The sequence below is a fragment of the Triticum aestivum genome, chromosome 7B (assembly GCF_018294505.1).
Source record: "Triticum aestivum cultivar Chinese Spring chromosome 7B, IWGSC CS RefSeq v2.1, whole genome shotgun sequence".
In the NCBI taxonomy this organism is placed as follows: domain Eukaryota; kingdom Viridiplantae; phylum Streptophyta; class Magnoliopsida; order Poales; family Poaceae; genus Triticum; species Triticum aestivum.
Genome location: NC_057813.1, coordinates 310,247,436 through 310,260,006, shown reverse-complemented (window position 1 = coordinate 310,260,006; position 12,571 = coordinate 310,247,436). Strand labels below are relative to the sequence as shown.

The following is a 12,571-nucleotide window of genomic DNA, read 5'->3' as shown; positions in this document are numbered from 1 at the left end:
TTATCAACCAAGAGATCTTTAACCGTTGCAAGTCCACTTTAATTTGTTCAGAGGGTTTAGGTGTTCTAGTGTTACTTTTATGAATCATAGTTGTAGCCTTAGCATGTTCCTTAATCCTAACTGGGAAATGATGTTTCTCGATATAAGCAGAAGGCACAATAGGATTAGTAGTATAAGAAATCAATTCAGTTTTACCAATAATTGGTTCCTCACAAATTTCAATAGGTGGGTGGAATTTAAACCACCTCTCCTTAGGGAGATCAACATGAGCAGCAAATGATTCACAAAAAGTGGCAACCACTACTGCAGGAATGCCTAGTAGTGGCGGGGGGGGGGGGGGGGGGGGGAGGGTAGCAAAGGCGCGCCAGGCTCCCAGACATGCTCACCACCGACCTCTCGCCACTTCTAAAACGACAATAATGGCGGGCACGCGCTTGCTGTGGTGGGCGCGCAGAACTGCCTACCAGTCTTGAGGTTATTGCAGTGGTAGGCTGGGCACGGCACCTGCTAGTGCTTACAATTTAAGCAGTGGTGGCCTTCATGCAGCGCCCACCAGTGAGAGCTTTGCCATGCAAAAAAAAAAATTCTGGAGCCACGGCAGCATTTTGGCTGCCATGGTTGTGTTTTGCATGAAACTAAGATACTTATTGCAGTATATATACGTTAACCACTAGCTAATTATTTTGAAACAATAATATTAGTACAACATGAAGCAATAAACATATATATGTTTAACAACTATCTAATGTTTACATATATGTTCTAGAAGTACATATATATACGACATGCTGAGCACCACCGAAAGTACGTACTAAAGTGATTATAGGACATGGTACCAAAGATAGATTTTGTTGCCGCCGTCATGAGCCTCCTCATATTCATGAAGAAATAGTAAGAATGACCTTCTAGCCTACATCTTGAGTTGTGTGGCAATCTCAATCCATTTTTGATCGTGGAAATAAGTTTTCCCTCCCTCGTTTGTGAGAGTGAGGGTCAAGGGAATGCCATTTTAATAGCTTCATGTCGGACTGAATCGTCTAGTTATCATCTATAGCAAGTTGGTCACACACATGAAATCCTCCGTTCCCCAACAAGGGATAGACTGAGCATGATAAAAAGAAAAGGAAATTAGGTGAACTTATCATGTAACATACCGCCCACTCCTTGAAAGCAGAAAAAGGAAAACACGAATTAAGTGGAACATACCACCAACTCCATGAAGTCATCGTGAAGATCGACACAAATGACAAATCTCATTGCAAGTTAGGTGAACTTTGTAACATGCAACAAGCCTCATGTCACAACAGAAGTGGCACCCATCGTTCGTTGCCTACATTCATGTTATGGAATAGTTGTATATGTTAAACCACAAGCTTTTTAGCCGCAAACCTTCTCACAATAAATAGAAGCAACCAATAGCCGCGAATAGTCTCGCTATAAATCGCCGCATGTAGCCTAGGGTCACCACACCAGGGGCATGCATGCTTCGTTTCATTGCCAACCATTTCGTATCCAAAATAAATGGTAAACCACACAACCTATTTTCATTTGAACCACACATAATCCTATATGCCTCACTATAAATAAAGGCACCAAAGCTGTGCATTGTTAGAGCAGTAAGATTGTATCACACAAATTTGTTGCTTGCCTTCTATCAAGAAATATTCATGAGTACTTCATCAAGGTAACATATTTTTTAATATGTATGTACTAAACTAGAATTCAATATGTTCTAACAAAATTGAATGTAACTATTTCAGGTTGAAATGGCTGCCGTCTGTGATATTTGTGGTACTGGTAGAATGCCATGCGCCTTAGATCATGAGAAAATAACAAAATTTCGGGTGATAGGTCCAGACTCTCTTCGTTACAGGATTGTGAATCAATATCGTAATGTCATATGTAAGTTTATTATATATCAAATTGAGGTGTAACTTACTACATACACTTATTATGTATAAGATGCACCTTGCCGAGGAGTTAACCAATTTAGGCACTACATCAGACAATGCTATTTCACAGCCAAAACTACACACAAATCAAGCTATAGGATGTGTGCGAGAGATAATGGAGATAGGATTCACATAGGTGGCATTGGATGGGATTGCTTTTGCTACGACCACGATATAAGAACAAGAGACATGATCCATTTTTGCTACAACTCTAGAGATTTTGTGATATATATGTCCCCAATACATCCAAACGAGGAACCAACGTATGTAATTAGTAAGTAGATTTTTTGTATATTAGTTGTTTCTTTAGTAACATTATTTTATATTAGTTGTTTATTTAGTAATATTTTTTTGTAATTAACAATTGTTCAATTATTTTAAATTATAAAGCGTACGTATTTGACAAATATGAAAGACCTGTTGCATACAATGATGATTTTAATCTAACATGAAGGTAAGTTAAGAATATGCACACTCTATTACACATGTATGAGAAATATCCTGCACGGGTTCATTGCTTTACAACTGCAAACATCTATGACAATCATTTGGTAAGCATTATACAATATGTGCAATCTGGTCACTTCACATTTTTATAAAATTTTTTCTTTTTAAATGCAGGTTACACATAGACATATAGTTGGCAGGCTTGGTCTATGATGACCCACAAGTATAGGGGATCAATCTAGTCCTTTCGATAAGTAAGAGTGTCTGATGGCTCGTGTCCACTTTGGTATTTCCCCAAAAAGAAAGGGATGATGTAGCACAACTATGGTAGGTATTTCCCTGAGTGATGAGACCAAGGTTATCGAACCAATAGGAGAACCACGCAACACTATGTAAACGGTACTTGCACACAAAGAACAAATACTTGCAACCCGACGCGTTGTCAATCCCTCCAGGGTAAATGATAGATAAAATTATAGTAGATTGGATAAATAGATCTCGTGGGAACACGAGATAAAATAAATAAGAAAAAAATGCAGCCAGGTATTTTTGGGTTTTTGGATTAATAGATCTGAAAATAAAAGAGGCAAATAATAGATCAGAAAGCAAATATGATAAAGAAGAGACCCGAGGCCATAGATTTCACTAGTGGCTTCTCTCAAGAAAAAAACATACGGCGGGTAATCAAATTACTATTGGGCAATTGATAGAACTTCAAATAATCATGACAATATCCAAACAATGATCATTATATAGGCATCACGTCCAAGATTAGTAGACCGACTCCTGCCTGCATCTACTACTTAACTCACACATCGACCGCTATCCAGCATGCATCTAGTGTATTAAGCTCATGGAAAAACGAAGTAATGCAATAAGAATGATGACATGATGTAGAAAAAGATCTATTCATGTAGGAATAGACCCCATCTTGTTATCCTTAATAGAAACGATACATATGTGTCATTTCCCCTTCTGTCACTGGGATTGAGCATCGTAAGATCGAACCCATCACAAAGCACCTCTTCCCACGGCAAGAAAAATCGATCTAGTTGGCCTAACCAAACCAAAGATTCGAAGAAGAAATCCGAGGCTATAAGCAATCAAGCATATAAGAGATCAAAACTCAAATAACTTTCATGGATAAAATAGATCTGATCATAAACTCAAAGTTCATCGGATCCCAACAAACACACCGCAAAAAGAGTTACATCAAAATAGATCTCCAAGAGACCATTGTATTAAGAATCAAAAGAGAGAGAGAGGAAGCCATCTAGCTACTGCCTACGGACCCATAGGTCTACAATGAACTACTCACGCATCATCGGAGAGGCACCAATGAGGATGATGAACCCCTCCGTGATGGTGTTTAGATTGGATCTAGTGGTTCTAGAACTTGCGGCGGCTGGAATTGTGTTTCGCCGACTCCCCCAGTGTTTTTGGTTTTTCGGGGTATTTATAGAGCAAAGAGGCGGTGCAGGAGGCCACCAAGGTGGGCACAATCCACCAGGGCGCGCCTAGGCCCCCGGGCGTGCCCAGGTGGGTTGTGCCCCCCTTGGGGCACTCCTTTGGTACTTCTTTGGCCCAAGTTGTTCCTTCTGGTCTTGCTGCATTTGGACTCCGTTTGGTATCGATTTTCTGCGAAGTAAAAACAAGAAAAAATAGCAACTGGCACTGGGCACTATGTCAATTGGTTAGTCCTAAAAAATGATATAAAGTTGCTATAAAATGATTGTAAAACATCCTAGAATGATAATATAACAGCATGGAACAAGCAAAAATTATAGATATATTGGAGACCTATCAGTGTCGAACCCAATGAGGAGCAGAAGAAAATGACAAGCGGTTTCCAGCAAGGTATTTTCTCCAAGCACTGAAATTATCAGTAACAGATAGTTTGGTAGTAAGATAATTTGTAATGAGTAACAAGTAACAAGTATAACTAAGGTGCAGCAAGGTGGCCCAATCCTTTTTGTAGCAAAGGATGAGCCTGGGTGAACTCTTATGTAAAGCAAAGCGATCCCGAGGACACATGGAATTATCGTCAAGTTAGTTTTCATCATGCTCATATGATTCACGCTCGCTACTTTGTTAATTTGATATGTGGGTGGACCGGTGCTTGGGTGATGTCCTTACTTGGACAAGCTTCCCACTTATGATTAACCCCTTCCGCAAACATCCACAACTATGAAAGAAGAATTAAGATAAATCTAACCATAACATTAAACATGTGGATCCAAAACAGCACATTACGAAGCAACACATAAACTAGGGCTTAAGCTTCTGTCACTCTAGCAACCCATCATGTACTTGCTACTTCCCAATTGTCGGATTCAGGGCTCCGTAGGCCCGTGAAAGGTTCGAACTCTGGAGCATGTGCGAAGAACTCAACCTCTCCAGCCAACCATCTCGTTACCCCACGGCCTAGCTCGATTCACGCAATCAAGGAAGAAGATGGACATGACAGTTTACCCAGGTTCGGGCTACCTTGCGGTGTAATACCCTACTCCTGTTTTGTGGTGCATTGGTCTCACGAGGGGCTGGGGATGAACTAGTATAGAGGATGAACAAGCTCGTGAGGACTGCTCTGGTGAGGGTGGAAAGGATCCGATCCCTCGCTATGGTGTTGGCTATCATATACTTATAGTGGCCTCGGTCCTATTCCTCCAAAACATAGGCGGGAAGGGATTCCAAACTGGCCAGTTTGAAAGGGAACAAGTAGTACATCTTATCCTGACGAAAGGTAGTCTTTGCCTACAAAGCCTCTAGTCATGACGAAGTGGTGGGATCGGCGATGACATCCATCCTACTGTGCTGGTGGTCTTGGTCTCGTTGCACAGGAATGGAAACATTTGCCAGATTCCTCGGGAACCCACGCTTGTGCTCCCCTCCATAGGACCGAAGAGGAAACTGCCTTCTCTGTGCCCGCTTGCCTGGGTAGTCATGGCTTGCACCATCGCAACCTCAGGAGGTTGGCTACCTGCATAGAAATCACCGCTCCTCAGGAGGCAACCTCGAGAGGCCGCTCCCTCAGGAGGTCTTGGCATCATTCGCCTCGCGAGGCTTGGCCCCTCGTGAGGGTCTTGTCTAGATAGTCTTGGGGGTGGGCCATACTAGGCCGTCAAAGGAGCCACGCCATGGGCCGTAGGCAGTCAAGTCCGAGTACCCTGGTTCCCAGAACGCCAACAATAGCCCCCGGACACAAGGCGCGCTCGGACTTGGCTTCGAGGCAAAAACAAAGGGCAAGATCGAAGCATCATGGGCCCTAATAGCCTGCAAGCCAGGCTGACGCTTGATGGGACGCGGGCGTCTTCGCTTCCCCACACCGCCTTGGCAACTGCCCGACTTGGCAACTGCCTGATACATGCTGAAAGGCCATCATTGCTTGGATCGTGAGAGGCCGCTGGTTAGTCTTCCTCCATCTATAAATGCGGGGAGGGGAGCGGAGCCCCAGCCCATCTTCATCTCCTTGCCGCTCGCTCCTTCTTCTTCTTCGCCATGCTGCCATCTTGCGAAAGCATCCATGCCGCCAGTGAGGAGGTTCTTGGCCGCCGAGAAGAGAAAACCCTCGTAGGTAGAGCCGTAGTTATTTCCGCCGAAGAAGAGGCATGGTTGCCCCCGTGAGCCCTCTGCAGCGCCCATGGTAGCGCGGCCCTGGCACAAACCACACCGCCGGGTTTCCCCGTTAGCGCGCATGCTCGTGTGCATAGCCCTGCCCATGGGAGCAACCGTGGAAGTTGCGGGGGACGGAGTCGCAGGGGAGAACAAGTAATGTCCGTGCGTCCACCTTTCCCGCAAGCCCGTGCACATGGCACGGCCCATGAGTTCGTGGTGTGGGCGGCAATGCCGCCGCGCACGTGAATCCGGCTCTCGCGGTCCCTGGCAAGGAAGATACCATCGAGGGGGCCCATCGAGTGTTGGCGCAGCACAACGGCTGCTGCAGCCAAGCTTCAGAGGCGGAGATCGGGGCCGTCGACTCCGGCGATGTCTACATGACCCAAGGATGGGGCGCGATCACCCGCGCCTGCAACTCGGAGGGGGGACACGCCATCCACTTCGAGTACGATGGGACGTCAACGCTCTTCTTCAAGGTCTTTGGGGAGGATGGCTGATGTCTGGAGTGCTTCCCTAGGGTGGCGAACAAAATGGTGGCCCCTCTTCAGGCCGGTGAGGTGGCGAGGCCCTGAGCGGTGAACTTGCCCTTGGCCTTGTCCGTGATTCCTCCGGCGGTAGCAACACTTCCTCCAGACCAAGCTCAAGCGACAATGATAACTACAAGCCACCGTGTCGCTGTGCCTGGGCCTAGGGGAGGAGTGGCGCCAACCTAGCGTCATGGGCAACACTGACTGAGCCGCGATCTTTAGGAGGCCTTTTTTGTTTCATTCCCGCGGAGAAATTATGAAAGGCCCCACGGGGGTGTGTAAAAATTGTGACACTTTTGCTTTAATGTTAGCATCCCCAACTCATGTTGTGTTTGCATCTCTCACTTGGGCACGGTTCCCCCCTTTTACTCTCGCGGTAGCCTAGTGCTCTATGCCAACGGGACCCAGTCCCCAGGCAAGCTTTAGCCGTTGCTGGTATGCGAGGTCGCGATGCCGTGGTCAAGGCCAGGAGGTGAGTGTCCCGAGGTCTAGTAAGAGCCCCCGAGGCACGATGCTCGGGAGGTCCCCTTTAGCATGCAAGCAGCACTCGAAAGACTAAGAGGGAAGTTTCCTTGCACGAGTGAAATTGCATGAGACAAAATGCTGATTATGAGGTTCATGCCTGCGTGTGTGAGGTGACTTATCTTGGTGAGCCTGCAGCGGTTTCTTTGCCGCGAGGGTGAGTTTCTTGTGCGACATTAGGCCGCGCCCTCCTCCTGATGCCCCCCCTCCGCAGGTCTCTTACCGACTCCATCTCTCCCACTCGTCAGGGTGCTCTACGTTCTCGTGACCCAGCTCTCGAGCAAGGCTTGCCCGCCGCTGGTATGCCAGGTCAAGATGCCGTGGTCAAGGACAGGGGGTGAGGGCTCGAGAGACGATAGGAGCCCTTGTGGCTCGGTGCTCAAGCCCCCCTTTCCCGTGCAAGCGATTTGCGTGAGCAAAGAGTGGCTGGATCCAAGGGGGTACCTACGGGGGCCTGGGCCTCATGGCACGCAGCGCGATACCACGACGAGGTGTTGGTGAAGCTGCTCATGGTTCTGCCTCCAGAGATTCCTACGGGTTAGTCACAAAACACAAAGGGCTACTGTGCTTGCTATCCTTCCCATGATCTTTTCGCGAGAAGATGAAGGCACTAACGGCCCGGTGAGTTTACATGCGCGGGGCCGGCCGTGAGCCAGAGCTTAGTCTCTTAGGTTTATTAGTGCTGCAAGGACGGACCCAAGCATAGACACCGTGCCAGCAGCCCCCGTCGCGGGACGAGGAAAAGGCGGGTTAGCAACATGCGAAAGGCAACTCCATAGATGACAGGTCGACATGGATAATATTAACAACCAAAATAACTTGAGCATGCACAACCAGTCCAGTGTACATGAATCAAAATGAGGCAGCTGCGGAGTCAGGCCATAGCAACCTGAGGATAATGCAGCGCGAGGGGCGCCCTCAACTGAACAAAGCAAAAAGTCACATGGAACCATCATTATAGAAGCATTGGAGTAGCTGAAGATGCGCGCTGCAGAGATTGTTCCTTACGAGCCAGCTGGCTCCCGAGGCTCGGGAGGCTCCGGAAGTCTGGGGAGCTCGCGAGGGTCCGACACCTCTGCCAGGACCGCCTGGCGCATGGGTTCGTGGTCCGCCAAGACTCCCTGCATGAGGCACTGGTATGACGCAGCCATGTTCAGCAGGGCGAACAACACGCGGATGTAGCTGCAGGGGTAGCCCCCGCTCCGGCCTATGCGGGACGGCCAGAAGAGCTCCTAACAAGAAGCCCTATTGAGGCCTGGGATGTTGACGCAGACGCGCAACTCACCACCCATGTCATGGGCGGCGGCTGCACTGGGTGGTGCGGGGCGACGCTCACCATGCATGGCTCGCGCCTCCTCAAGTTCCTCTCCTTGGTGAAGAACTCTTGAGGACTTGGTGCCTCGCACCTTGCGCCTTGTTCATGGAGGCGTGCGTCAAAGCACACGCCCACGTGGTGACAAGAATGCCCCTCCCCCCGTGACGCTGGTCAGGCCGGAGGCCCTCCAGATGAGAGCCCCTGAGCCCGTCCTGAGAGGGGCGCCGGGTGTGCCTTCCTATGCGAGAGGGAAAGGCGCCCCAGTAGTGGGTGCGGGCCCGAGGCACGATCAGCAGACGCCTCAACCTCCTGATGGCCCTTGGGCAGGAGCTCCTTCTTCTTCTTGGGGATGGCCTCAGGAGGTATAATGGCACCCTCTCCATATGATTTCTCGACTGCCTCGACCTGGTAGGCGCGCTTGAGGGAGCACACCACATCCTTTTCGTCACAGACGACCGTGATGATACCGCGAGTTCCTGGCATCTTGAGGACATTGTAGCCATGGTGAGTTGCTGCCATGAACTTGGCGAGGGCTGGATACCCGATGATGGCATTGTACGGGAGGCGACTGTGGGTGATGTCGAAGTCGATGAGTTCTGTGTGGTAGTTGTTGCGGCATGCCGAAGGTGACTAGGAGGCGAATCTGACCTCTGGGAACGATGGAGTCATCGGTCACCCCTGAGAGGGCTTGGTAAGAAGAAGCTGATCGTAGGGCACTTGGAGTGTCTCAAACGTCTCGACGGAAAGAACGTTGAGCCCTGTGCCTCCATCGATAAGGGTTTTGGTGACGAGGACATTGCTGATGGTTGGCAGGCAAAGCATCGGGAGAACAACTGCGGCGGCTAAGCACTTGAGTTGGTCCATGGAGTCAAAGGGGATGGCGTGCTTGGACCACCTGAGGGGACGCGATGCCTCGAGCTTCGGGAGGGACGCGTTCACCTCACGAGCGAACTGCTTGAAGATGCGATGAGAGGCGGGAGCCTGAGCACCACCCAGGATGCAGGCAATCGCACGAGGCTCTTGGAAGCCCCCAACCCCATCATCTTGGTGGTTATCATCGTTTCTCCTTGGTGGAGGCGGCAGCGGAGGGAGGCCAGCATTGCCCTGAGGTCGGTCCTCACGAGGCTGGTCACGCTAGGGGACATCGCGAGGCTGACCCTGCCAGCAGTCCTCATGAAGCTGCTCACGCCAGTCCTAGGGGGGGCGCAGTTGTCCCAACGGCCTCCACCGCGTCCTCCTTCCCGGTCACTGCGCTCGGGGCGGCGGCCAAGGCACCCGTCGCGGATTGCCTTGAGATCCTGGCAGTTGTTGGTGTTGTGGATGTGGACGTTGTGGAAGACGCAGAATGGGCGGTTGCCCCTAGGGGCCTCATCATGGTCATGACCATGCTTCATCTCGGGCTTCGCGGCCAGCACGGTGGGGACCTTACACTTCACTTCCTTAGCCTTGGCCTTCTTGTCTCCAGGATCAGCCTCCGGGAGCTCCAGGAGGGAGAGGCAACCTTCCTCCGCCCTCACGCATCTGGCTGCCATGTTGAACATCTCCAGAGCCGAGCACAAGTCCTCGTGGATGGCGAGCTCCTCCTTTGTCTTGACATCCCGGACGCCATCAGAGAACGATGAGATGATGGACTCATCCGACACCTTCGGGATCTTCAGGCGAACATTCGTGAAATGCTGTATGTACTTGTGCAAGGTCTTGCCCGACTGCTGTCTTATGCACCGCATGTAGCCTACTGCAGGAGCGCGGTCACGAGTGCCCTGGAAGTTGGCGATGAAGCGCTCACGTAGCTCGTCCCAGGAGGAGATCGACTCCACCGGGAGGTTCAGTAGCCAAGAACGCGCGCCATCCTTAAGGGCCATGGGGAACCAGTTCACCATGACCTTGTCATTGCCATTTGCCACCTCGGTGCTCAGCTCATAGAGCTGGAGGAACTCAACGGGGTCAAGGGTGCTGTCATAGCGTGGAGGCAGATCCAGCTTGAACTTGCCAGGCCAGAGACATGGCGCAGCTCCGGGGTGAAAGAAAGACAGCCTGCCGCACTCACAGGTGCCATCAGTAAAGGGGGAGCTTGATCTTGAAGCGCGCGCGCCACCACCTCTGGTAGCACGCGGTCTTGATGCGACGGTGCTAGAAGCGAGCGCACATCGGCCTGCAGCTGCTGCACCACCTGGCATCATTCTTCATCGCGCGTCGGTGCCCTGCATGGCGGGTCGCGCTTGGGTGCCTCACGCCTGGGCTCTGGGTCCGCGCCGTGCAGAGGAGGAGGAGGCGCGTCGTGTGCCACGCCGCCTGCTAGGGACATCGGAGGACGAGGCGAACGAGATAGTGCATGGGCTTCACCGACGGCGTTGACGAACTCAGCTATGCGGCCGAGCCAGTCGTCGTAGTGGTCGTTGGCCAGACGATAACACAGAAGCTCATGCACCATGAGGAGCGCAACCTGCGTGTTCGCCGGCCCATGACGAGCATGAGAAGATGACGCCATGGCTGGAGTGGGTGATGGAGTTGCGGTACGGCCATCGTGCCGAACGGATGATGGTAACGATGAATCCTGCTGTTCGCGAGCAGCGGGATCACTGGCGGCATTAGCCACCAGAGAGGCGGAGCTACAAGGAGCGCTGTTTCCCACGAGTGCCATCTGGGCAACACGAGTGGCCCGACGCTCGGCACAAACATGACGAGCATCGGCCATTTGAGCGACGGAATGGCGGTGGAACGAACGTTGGATGAGAGGCCTCGACATACCCCTACCTGGCGCGCCAAATGTCGGATTCAGGGCTCCGCAGACCCGAGAAAGGTTCAAACTCTGGGGAGTGCGTGTAGAACTCAACCTCTCCAGCCAACCAACTTGTCACCCCATGACCTAGCTCGAGTCACGAGATCAAGGAAGAAGATGGACACGACGGTGTACCAAGGTTCGGGCCACTTTGTGGTCTAATACCCTACTCCTGATTTGTGGTGGATTGGCCTCACGAGGGGCTGAGGATGAACTAGTACAGAGGATGAACAAGCTTGCGAGGATTGCTCTAGTGAGGGTGGAAAGGATCCAATCCCTCGCTATGGTGGCGGCTAAGCTATACTTATAGTGGCCTCGGTCCTCTTCCCCCAAAACATAGGTGATAAGGGATTCTACAGTGGCCAATTTGAAAGGGGACAAGTAGTACATCTTATCTTGATGAAAGGTAGTCTTCGTCGGCAAAGCCTCTGGTCATGACGTAGGGGTTGGCTCGGCGATGACATCTGTCCTGCTGTGCTGGTGGTCTTGGTCTCATTGCACAGGAATGGAAACCTTTGACATTCCTCGGGAACCAACGCCAGCGCTTGCCTCCTTAGCACTGAAGAGGAAATTGCCTTCTCTGCGCCCGCTGGCGCCCGCCTGCCTTGGTCATCATGGCTTGCATCATCGCAACCTCAGGAGGTTGGGTACTTGCATAGAAATGTCCGCTCCTCAGGAGACAACCTGGGGAGGCCGCTCCCTCAGGTGGTCTTGGCGCCGTCCACCTCGCGAGGCTTGGCCCCTCATGAGGGTCTTGTCTTGATAGTCTTGGAGGTGGGTCGTACCAGGCCATTGAAGGAGCCATGCCGTGGGCTGCAGGCAAGCAAGTCTGGGTACCCTGGTTTCCAGAGCGCCGATAGTAATCGAATTTTGAAGTCTGTCAAACAACCTCTGGGCCACCCTGTGTAGGCAGGAGCTAGACAGGAACAATCATCTACAACCGTCGGATTGATCCATCAAGTGCAATCCAAGCCGTTAATCATGCTCTGGCCCATAGGTCAGAATGCATCAACCAGACTGAAGTTCTTGCCTCTTGATATACGGTAGAACCCTAGATACCCGATCTTTCACGATTAGAGGATATCCTACGAAGAACACGAGGAACATGAGGGGAAAACACGAGGAGAGAAATCACTCAAACCAACAAGATTCGATTACTGATAACCCACAAGTGTAGGGGATCGCAACAGTTTTCGATAAGTAAGAGTGTCGAACCCAACAAGGAGCTAAAGGTAGAATAAATATTCCCTCAAGTTCTATCGACCATTGATACAACTCTACGCACGCTTGACGTTTGCTTTACCTAGAACAAGTATGAAACTAGAAGTACTTTGTAGGTGTGATAGGATAGGTTTGCAAGATAATAAAGAACACGTAAATAAAAAGTAGGGGCTGTTTAGGTAAAGAAGCAATA

The 12,571-nt window shown here is 50.5% G+C and overlaps 1 long non-coding RNA gene and 1 pseudogene across 2 annotated transcripts; one reads left to right on the top strand and one right to left on the bottom strand.

Moving 5' to 3' along the window:
- Positions 1-1,620: 1,620 nt before the first annotated feature.
- On the top strand, positions 1,621-2,975 carry LOC123163050 (uncharacterized). 2 transcript variants are annotated; one of them, XR_006481686.1, is made up of 3 exons: positions 1,621-1,684; positions 1,761-1,902; positions 2,574-2,975. It is a non-coding gene; the product is annotated as an uncharacterized lncRNA (long non-coding RNA). The 2 variants fall into 2 exon arrangements; XR_006481685.1 differs by lacking the exon at positions 2,574-2,975 and having other exon boundaries at positions 1,761-2,267.
- Positions 2,976-12,031: 9,056 nt separating this feature from the next.
- LOC123163480 (uncharacterized) lies at positions 12,032-12,210 on the bottom strand (annotated as a pseudogene).
- Between the last annotated feature and the right edge of the window lie 361 nt (positions 12,211-12,571).